We start from the raw sequence: 11019 nt of genomic DNA, 5'->3' as shown, positions 1-11019 counted from the left end.
TGCAGCCTTAAAATCATTATTGCCAGTTTTCAAATCCACCATAAGAGAGCCTTTATAAAACCATATCTCCTATTTTCCAATGTTGCAAGAAAAGCTACTAATCAGTATCAAATTTTCTGCATTTGTTTGCTAATAAGAAATCACCTTGTGCTGTTTGTGGAAATCCACATTCTTTTCATTAGCTGAGTCCAACTCTACTCTCAGTTCCTCAGTGAAATCTTCTCAGATTACTTAAAGGCTTGTCTCTCACCTCAGTTGAGCTTTTGATGAATAGATCCTTACTTAGTACACACAGAGGTTTTTTTTTTTATGCAATATCACACATCTATCATGGAGCATTGCATGAACTGGATGTTCACCATGTTTCTGAGTTGAATAGAATTTTAATAGGATCAAATATTTACAATTGCTTGATATAATGAACACCCTTGTTTTGTTCACTTCTATTTGATTTATGCCTCTCTTGACTTCTGGTATAGAATAACAGTTGTTCAGGGAGATATGCAATGAATTTTATTCCCCGTATTACCTCCTTTTCTCCACATTAGCACAAAGATGAATGTATAGTAGTTTCTTGATTATTAATCATTAGCAGATTATAAAACAAGTAAATAAATATTCATAAACAATAAGCATGTTTGATTCAAGATATAGTTAAGGTAGAAAAATATATAATATTGAATAAATTGATATTATGGCTGTCTATTATCAATTCAAATATAGGTTATGTAAATATGTCTGAATGTATGTTACTTTATGAGATTTATCAACAGGAAATATTTACAAAATGGATGACATACTACCAAGTGAGGGAAGATGGTTAGAAAATTTATAACTAATGTAGATGTCATATTTCTAATTTATAAAGATGCATTTGAATTAGATTTTAGATGCATTATGATTTGATTTGCATCCAGGTTCTGTATTTTACTATATGGATAATCAGAAATGCATACATCTCAGCTTCTTCACCTGTATCATCATCTCTAAATTGAAGATAAAGTAATTCATACTTGATTTGAAGATTGAGTTAAAGCCTGTAAAGCCACTACACAGCACTCAAGACAGATAACAGCAACAAAAAGTACAAAAACCATGAACAAGCACATCACAAATGTTGCTGTCCAACTGGTCAATAAACATTTGAAAGCATGTTTAAATCATTATTCATTAAGGAATGCAAAGTAAAAACTGGAAAATCGTACTACTTACCTCCAAAGAAAGTTAAATTTAAAGAATAACAGCTAGGGGCCCCTTAATGGCTTATTCGGTTAAGCATCTCACTCAGTCTCAGCTTAGGTCTTGATCTCAGGGTCGTGAGTTTAAAAAACAAATAAATAAAAATTAAAAATGAAGATTGCCGATGAGAATGTGCACTGTTTTAAAAGTTTCGGAAATCATTTTGGCAATTTATATTAAACTTGAACATATATGCATAACCTGCCCTTCAACAACTTTACTCCCAGGACAAAAAAACAACTGTACAAGAATGTTCATAGCAGAATCATCCATGATAGAAAAACAACCTGAAACAAACCTATGTCTCTAACAGTAATGAAATAAATGCATTTAGTACTAAATGGCAGAAGGTTCAGCAATAAAAATGATTTTTTTTAATTCATGAGAGACACAGAGAAAAAGGCAGAGACATAGGCAGAGGGAGAAGCAGATTTCCTGTGAAGAGCCTGATGTAGGGTCAACTCCATGGCCCCAGAATCATGAGCCAAAGGCAGACACTCAACCACTGAGTCACATGGTGCCCCAATAAAAATGATTTAACCACTGCTAAACCAGCACCATGGTTTAATCTCAAAAACATAATGTTGAGAGAATGATATCCAAATATATAATTTTAACTGCATGGTTCCATTTAAATAAATTTAAGTAACAGACAAATATATTTATGGTATTAGAACTGGGGATAGTACTTAGCTTTGGAGAACAAGGGTGATTTTCAATTGGGAGAGATTCAGAAGGGGGAAACAAGTGCTGGACTCATCATCAAGCTGTACACCTATGATACGTGTACAGCTTGATGATGTACATGTATCATTTTTTCTACACAACAATGAAATAGTTGATATAACAAAATGTGAAAAATGTATTATGAGTCAATATAAAATAACCTCATAATTCAAAGTGTAGATTTTAGATGCATTATGATTTGATTTGCAGCCAGGTTCTGCCTTTTACTATAAGGATAATCAGAAATGCATACATCTCAGCTTATTCACCTGTGTCACCATCTATATATAAGCTGAGGATAAAGTAATTCATACTTGATTTGAAGATTAAGTGAGTTATTTCCTGTAAAGCCATATAAAATATAAAGCCATATAAAATATAAAGCCCTAATTAAATGTTAACATATAAAGCCCTAATTAAATGTTAACTATTTCTGCTCATTAAGATTCAACTCTCACAACTGAATAGCTCTTGAGTAAGACTTTGTAAGGAAGGTGACTGGTTAAGATTTCCTCTCCAACTGAGTCTATTGGAAAAAGGGAGCTGTAAGGAGGGTGGCATTAACAGGGTTAGAAGATAGAAATGCTTTTTCTGCTCCTCTGGGAAGGAGAGTGAAAATGGGATATCTATATAAAAGATTGGAGCCACTCTGGTGGCCATTCATTCATCTAATCAAACATAGTTCTCAAAAATTCCCTAATCAGGACTATTGGCTTCATAGTTATGTGACTTATGCACCACCATAGGACCCCACACATGTTTTAACATTCCGTTCTTAATATCTTGAAATTCTTAATAATTTTGAAACAGAAATCTCTACATTTTTATGTAGCAGCAGACCCTGCAAGATATGTAGTTGGCCCTGCTGAGAAGTGCATGGTCAAGTGCCTCCTCTATGTCATATGTGCTGATTTGTGCAAAGAAATCTGTATGGAGTAAGGTCTAGAGTTGAGGAAAAATGGTTTTATTTTCTGCCTATTTGGCAAATAGTCACTATCCCTATCCACAACCACCTGTAAACAATCCTTGTGCACAGGCCGCCTGGGTGGCTTAGTGGTTGAGGGTCTGCCTTTGGCTCAGGGTGTGATTCCTATGTCCTGGGATCGAGTTCTGCATCGGGGAGCTTGCTTTTCCCTTCATCTATGTCTCTGCCTCTCTCTGTGTGTGTCTCTCATGAGTAAATAAATAAAACCTTAAAAGAAAAAAAAAAAAAGAATCCTAGTGCTCATGAAAGAGTATGGATGCACTTGATTACCCTCTCTTTTTATGGGAGGATGACTCTAATCTCCATTTAAAAAACTGGGAGTTCTTTACTAAAAGCTGATTATTAAAGACTATATTCTGAATATAAATCTCAGGTTTTACAAGAACAGGTGTAGAGAACATATCTAAATTTATTATGTTTACTTTTAGAAAAGATTGCTAACAATGTGAAAAGTTCAGTGAGAAACAGTGTGAATATTTCTTTCATAATAAGTTCCAGATAATAATTAGAACTGACTTTATAACAAGTCTAGCTCCCTTTTAAATGCAGTATTTTACCAATTTTTGATGTCATAAAAAAAAAAAACAATGAAAATCCGCCAGTTCACAAAGTTAAGGTCTAAAGAATTGCTTACATTTTGAAATAAGAAGAGCTTAAAATCTAAAGATTTCTCATTAAGAAACTGAAATTGTTCATGTTTGTACAAACTAAATATATTTGCTTAAATTTTGCCACCTGTACTAAAAAATCTAGTGAGTCTAAATGTAAATAAAATTCATTCATAAGTCAAAATTATCTTAATATTTAATTAATCTTACTACTTTTTTATTCATGAATATTTCCCACCTATACATTTACTATATAGTTAAGGTTTTTGAGAACAAATTATGAATTAACTGATTTCTTTAAATGATGTGTAATATTTTATTACAAATGTAAGAAACACAATATTGAACTCAATTTATTATCACATAACTTGTATACATCACATTACTTGAACAATTGGGATTTCTATGGTTGTTAAAGATATTTGTGCCTGTGTATGTGCATGTGTGTGTGTGTGTGTGTGTGTGTGTGTGTGTGAGAGAGAGAGAGAGAGAGAGAGAGATTTTGGTGAGATCTGCGATATGGAAGGACATTTATAAGGCATATTGGAAAGATTTTTTTGCTGTAAAATTGTCTTAAGTTTCCCAAACAGCAAAAATTAACATGAAGTGAAATGAGTGTGTTTCTAAATGAGTGTGTTTCATAAAAAAACATGAAATTAAACATGTTTATTCTGTTGCTGTAGTGATACCTACATTTCTAGTCTCAGTTAAATCTAAGAGACAAAAGATTACTCATTGAAACTGATAAATAGAATGACTCGGGTAACTAACCTGAAAATGCTAACATTGTGATGGAAAAAAACAGCAATATGGCCAGGATTTGTCTTTAAACAAATCCCCAAATAAATGTACCTTATTGGTTCAGGAGAGTGTGCAATTATTTCCATTGCCTAACACTTCCTAATTTCTACATATAGTTAGAGAAATCTTTATATGAGTTTCTTCAGTATATTTAAATAAAAATAACAAACCTGTGGAATAGAAGTGAATCCCCAAAACATTAAAGGCACAACTTCAGACAGACAAGGAGTGCTAAAAATATATATAATTATTCAAAATTTGGAATTTATATAATACTTATAAAGGACTGTGATAATGTTACATAAAACCCTGAAGAGATAATTAATGGCATTTAGAAAACAGTTATCTAAGTTGCCACAAAATTACTTTCCCTCCATCTATTTTACCCTAGGGAAAAATTTTTACTCCTATCCCTAAGTTCACTTGTCCTTTCCAAGTTCTAAGGCCATTACTGAACTAGAGAAATGACTTACAAAGCAATAACTTAAGGGCTCTAGATCAGTATATGATGATAAAGTTTCAAGTTATACCTTTTGCTAAAATTTTACAAATCAGAATAATCAGTTCTTTTTTATGAATAATCAGTTCTAATAGATTTCACAGACTTATTATTAGATCTACTCTATTACTATTATCCTGGGTTGTACTTTTCTAGTTAGAATACATCTTTTCATTTCTTTTTGCTTACTTACCTGTCTTAATGGTTCACCTCATGTTTGTTCTCCCTGGAGACCTGAGTACCTGATTTGTTTTCTTGGTTGTCATCTTTCTAACTCCATGTGTCCACCGTCATCCCCAATAGGCGTGGTGGATGAATCTATTTTTGCCTTTTTTTGATGTGTTTTCAACATGGGACTTGCCCTTGGATTCTGCTGGTTGAGCTTTACTTATACTATCCATTCAATTGTAACTGCACATATGGCTATAATATAAATATCATGTTTGTTAGTTCCCTAGGGCTGTCATAACAAAGTACCGCAAACTAGATAACTTAAAACAAAATGAATGTATTGTCTCACAGTTCTGTAGGTGAGAAGTTTGAAATCAAGGTGTCAAGAGGTTTGGCTCCTTCTGGGAGAATCCGTTCCATGCCTGCCTCCTAGCTTCTGGCACTTAGCATCGAAACTTGCTGTTTTTTGGCTTGTATAAATAGATGACTCCAATCTTTGCCTCTGTCATTACATGATATTCTCTGCTTTTGTGTCTGCGTATCCTCTTCTCTTTTTATAAGGACATCGGTTATATTGGAGATTTGTACCCACCCTAATTCAGTGTGTCTTCTTCTTTAACTGATTACATTTGCAAAGACCCTATTTGCAAATAAGTCATATTTTCATGAACTAGGAATCAGGACTTCAACATATGTTTCTGGTGTACACAATTCAACCCACAACACTGTATTCTAATCGCCTAATAAAAAGAAAACCCAAAATAACAGTTAACACATTAACATGTATTAATCATCAGAAACTGCTCTGAACACTTTACATATAATATGAAGTATTCTTTCCTAGCACTAGGTATTATTATGATAACCCCTATATCACCATTGACTAAAGGGCTTTGTAAGAATGCTAATTTTCAGGGCAAGTGAGTGGCTCAGTCAGTTAAGTATCTTTGGCTCAGGTCATTATCCCAGGACCCTGGGATCTAGTGCCATTTCTGTCACCTTGCTCAGTGAGGAGCCTGCTTCTCCCTCTCCCTCTGCTTGTCCCTCCCTCTGCTTGCATTCTCTCTCTCTCCCTCTCTGTCTGTTAAATAAAAAAATAAGATCTTAAAAAAAATTCTTATTGCCTAAAGTCACAGAATTCATAGTTTCACAATGGCCATAACTTTAATATCTGTATCATATGCTCCTTAAAATTTATAGATAGCATTATACTTATGCTAAAATCCAGCTAAACATTTTTCTAAGCATGAAATATAACTAAAAATCAAATGTGTTACATCTAATATTAAATTTAACATTATTTTTTTTCCCAAATTTTTAAGTTTTAACTAGATAACATACAGGGTAATATTGGTTTTAGGAGTACAATTTAGTGATTCATCACTTACATATAACACCCAGTGCTCATCATAAAAGTGCCCTTCTTAATGCCCAACACCCATTTAGCCCACTCCCCCACCCCCTGTATCAACCCTGAGTTTGTTCTCTATCATTAGGATTCCCTTATGGGGGCACGTGGGTGGCTCAGTCAGTTGAGTGTCCAGCTATTTATTTTGGCTCAGGTCATGATATCAGGATTGTGGTATTGAGCCCCATGTGGGACTCTGTGCTGGGCAGAAAGCCTGCTTGGGATTCTCCCCCTTCTACTGCCCAATCCCCCCCTATTCACTCACATGCTCTATCTCTCTCTCTTTTTAAAAAAAAAGAGAGAGAGAGAGTCCCTTATAGTTCTCTTCCCTCTCTCTTTTTTAAAAATTTTCCCTTCTCATATATTTATAAATTTTTATAAATTATTTATATCTGATTTCTTATCTGTAATTATTCCTCTTAAATAACACTATTTTGTCCAGACCAATCTTAATATTTACAGTATATTTTCTATGTCAACTATATAATAAGAAAGAAAAAAATTTGGTATAGATGACTAATTTAAAAATGCAAGGAAATGTAAGTAACTCTTTTTAAGAAAACAGAAAATGTAAAACCCAAAGTGAACACAAGAGTAATACATATATATTTATGTTGTAGAATATGAATGGCCAGAATTTCAATCTATCACACATATCAAAATTGAAGCTCCTTCTGAATACATAAAATATCTGAATATATCCAACATAAGAGATTGCATTCTAAAAAAAAAAATCCACAGACAGAAAAGGAAATGCTTAAAATTGTATGTCGCACTGATTTGGAATAAAACTGAATTATTTCAGTAACTGACCAAGGTACTGTCAAATCCAAATCGGTAAACAATACATTGTGCACTTCAAAAGAGGTACCTTTAGACTAATGAATAAAAATGTCTTGTTTCAGCCAAAATATGAGAACATATTTTCATATGAGACTATTCTTGCTTGCCAGTCTGTCTTATTTCTGGTGGGGGCCAATTCTTTTGTCATTATCTAAGGATCAGAGTCACTCTAGAATATTAATGAAAATATTTTTGCAAAGCTCTTCATTTAAAATTATGACTTATTTCTTCTCAAAGAACCAATGCAAAATGTGAATATTTTTAATAGAAAAATTTAAGAGCATTTATACCTTTAGTCACACTATTTTTTTTTTCCATTTCTCCTGAAGGATATTACATTACAATAAATTTTCCTCCTCAACAACTTTTGACTCATGAACCTAGATCATGAGTTGGTCTAGTCTCATCTGAAAGCAGAGCAGGTCATAACCATCGCTGAAACAGGAAATAGGCAAAGATATCCTGCTTCATTTCCTAAATTGAATTAAAAAATTAAATTAATTCTTAAAATAAAGATTTTATTTATTCATTCATGAGACACACACACACACACACACAGAGGCAGAGACATAGGCAGAGGGAGAAACAGGCTCCAGGCAGGGAGCCCGATGTGAGACTCGATCCCAAGACTCCAGGATCATGTCCTGGGCCAAAGGCAGGCACTAAACCCCTGAGCTGCCCAGGGATCCCTATTTTCCTTATTTTTAAACATTCTTCTCTTGTTCTACAAAAGTTCTCTAATGGTTCATTTTCAAGTTATTTTTATGGAGACAAGCCAGTCAGGTGTACCAGAAAGCCACAGAGATGGCCATGATTCTCAAATTCTGAAGCTCTGAATACATAGTCCTTTTGAAATATATACAATTTCACAAAAAGCACATCAGGGAATGCAGTCAAAAGATAAAATCTAAAACACAGGAGGCAATCTTGTGGCTCTCCTGGGACCTATTTGAGTTTTTATCAAAAAGACACCTGGCATTTATTAATTATGGTTTTATAAATTAATTGCAATAATTGCAATTCAGTTCAAAACAAAGATATTGTATATACATGAGGATCATTTATTAGAAAGAATGAAAATTTTTTAAAGCTGCTTAGTTTTGATGACTCATAAACAAAATTATGTGAAAGGAGAAAGTAATTGAAATACTTAGAACTAACACCCACTCAGTGAGAGGTGATTAATCCTGTTTTAGAAGAAAAAAATATAGAATATAGAATCAGAACTGAAGGTCACCTCCAGGCACAGTTAGGCTTATCTACTTGGAGCAGATTTTTTAAATCCTATATTTAAAGATATCTCTGATTGATATCTCATACCTTTCTTTAGAAACATACCCTCTGTTTAGTCAATTGTCCAATTAATAACATCTCCTCACATCTAAGGGTCGTCAATTTTGTTATACATAAGAATCACCTGAGAAACCTGTCAGGAATACAGATTGGCATGACCCACTCTCAGAACTCTTTTTCATTTAAGGGATTTGGAAGGCACAGTAATAGATATTATAACTATTTCCCAGGTGATTTTGGGGCGGTTTGTGGTGGTGGGTGGTTTGTGGGCCATGGTTTGGGGAAAAAAAATGCATCAGGTTAACTCAAATCCTTCTAAGACCCTTCACAATGACCTACTAATTCCTGACTCTGAAATATAGCCATAGTAAATCTCCACATATTCTTTATTACCTGTATAAGTATAGGATTATTACAAAGACTAGGGAAGCTGTGATACTAGTAGGAGATATAATAAACAACTTAGAGTAAAAGACCTGATGACAGAGCTTTAGGACAGATGTTCTCTTTGTCTTTATTCTGTTGTAATTTTCCATTTGCTTCATGATAATCAATTTCAATTGATCAATAATCAATTTCATCTCTGAATCCTATTTCCAATGTAAATATTAAGTCCCTTATTAACTTGCTGAAAGGATCTAGTCTTTCTTGAACTTTAGGTCTTTCTCTCTTTTTCTAATGCTCTTTTGACTCTCCTGTGAGGTTGAGTTTGTATTTGCTACTGAATTACTCGCATGTCCTTTTCCAACAATTCTCAGTTGCACAATATTGACCAACTTCGAGCAAATAACTCAACACATTAGCATATATCAGCACTCCTTAAGTGTCCCTCCTCCAACCTGAAATGATTCCCAAGTGTTATCATTACAAAGCCCCACAATTCCATGTATGCAATAATATATTTACATAGTATCTCTACTATAAATTATTTTATATTATTCCTCAAATCAAGATGTAATGTCAAATAACTTCCTAAATATCATACAGTTTGTTTTGAGAAATAGGCTTTATTGGGTCAAGGATAATAGAAGGCACAGGTATTCTAATCCATTTTCATCTCAAAGAGGCATGAATTCATTGGAAAGAAGTCTCCCTACCGTTGTCTTCCCTTTTTATGGGGAAGACCAGAGAGCAACCTTGTCTATCAGAAGAATTAACAGAATTATTGCACACTGTTAAGTATTTCTAGGAGCTGTCAAGAAAAATCCAGCTGGAGGTGCCTGAGTGGCTCAGTAGGTTAAGCATCTAATTTCAGCTCAAGTCATGATCTAGGGGTCATGGAACAGAGTCCTGAATCTGGCTCCCTGCTCAGCAGGGAGCCTGTTTCTCCCTCTCCCTATGTTGCTTCCCCTGCTTGTGCTCTCTCACACTCTATCTCTCTCTCAAATAAATAAATAAATAAATAAATAAATAAATAAATCTTAAAAAAAAAAAAAAAGAAAGAAAGAAAGAAAGAAAAATTCAGCTGCCCAGAACTTGATGCTTGGGAAGTGGCTACCATTCTTGTTACAGAGGAGAAAGCCATTAATATCACTAGAAGTGAAAGAATGTTCCTGACCTCCAAGAAAAGGGAGTAGCATCATCCTAGTTAGCTCACTATACAAGTAAACCAGAATGATCTACTATGTTCATTTAATACCATTCAGTAAGCATAGATTTGCTTATGTTTACACAAACTATCTTCTTGCAACTTTAGGAGAATTGGGACAAGAAATTTTACTAAGTCACAGTATTTGTGATCTAATGGATTTTTCACTTAATTTATTATATAAATATAAATTAAATAAATATATAGCCACTATGTTCTTCAAGCATAAGTTAATAATCACAAAACCTTTACAATATGCCAATTAACACTGCCTTGTTTAGAACCCTCTTAGAAATAGACAAATAGTGAATAAACAAAGGACTGGAAGGCAAATATGTGACCTCTAGACTGAGTTTGCACATTGTAATGTAGATTTCAAATCACTTGACATTTAAAAAAAATATTTAATTAATTTTTTAATAAAGTGAACAAATTGGATTTTATGTTCTCACAATCACTTAAAGCATTACAATAGTATGCCCCTGAGATTATCTGTTACATAAACACCTAAATTTGCTAAATGCCAGTTATTAAATGGTACCATTCACTGTATCTTCAGTTGCTTTGATATACCTTCATGTCAAATTTCTCCAACTCCCATAAAATTGAGTTTTTTTTTTTCTCTTTGTATCTGTACAAAATATAAAAGCTCTACCCTATTGGGCATTCTTGTTTTCAGTTACAATTCCTTCTAAATTGGTTTATTTTGCTAGCAGCTGTTTGCTCATTCTGAAACATTTTGAGTGTTTTTTTCTTATTCAACTCTGTATTGAGATTAATAACATCTGACGGTTGTCCACTTTCTTAATATTTCACATGATTGAACTAGTTAATATCACCCATTTTCATATTCTTCTT

The sequence above is a fragment of the Canis aureus genome, chromosome 17 (genome assembly GCF_053574225.1).
Source record: "Canis aureus isolate CA01 chromosome 17, VMU_Caureus_v.1.0, whole genome shotgun sequence".
Taxonomy (NCBI): domain Eukaryota; kingdom Metazoa; phylum Chordata; class Mammalia; order Carnivora; family Canidae; genus Canis; species Canis aureus.
The sequence above is the reverse complement of the archived record's forward strand: the minus strand, read 5'-3'. Positions refer to the sequence as shown.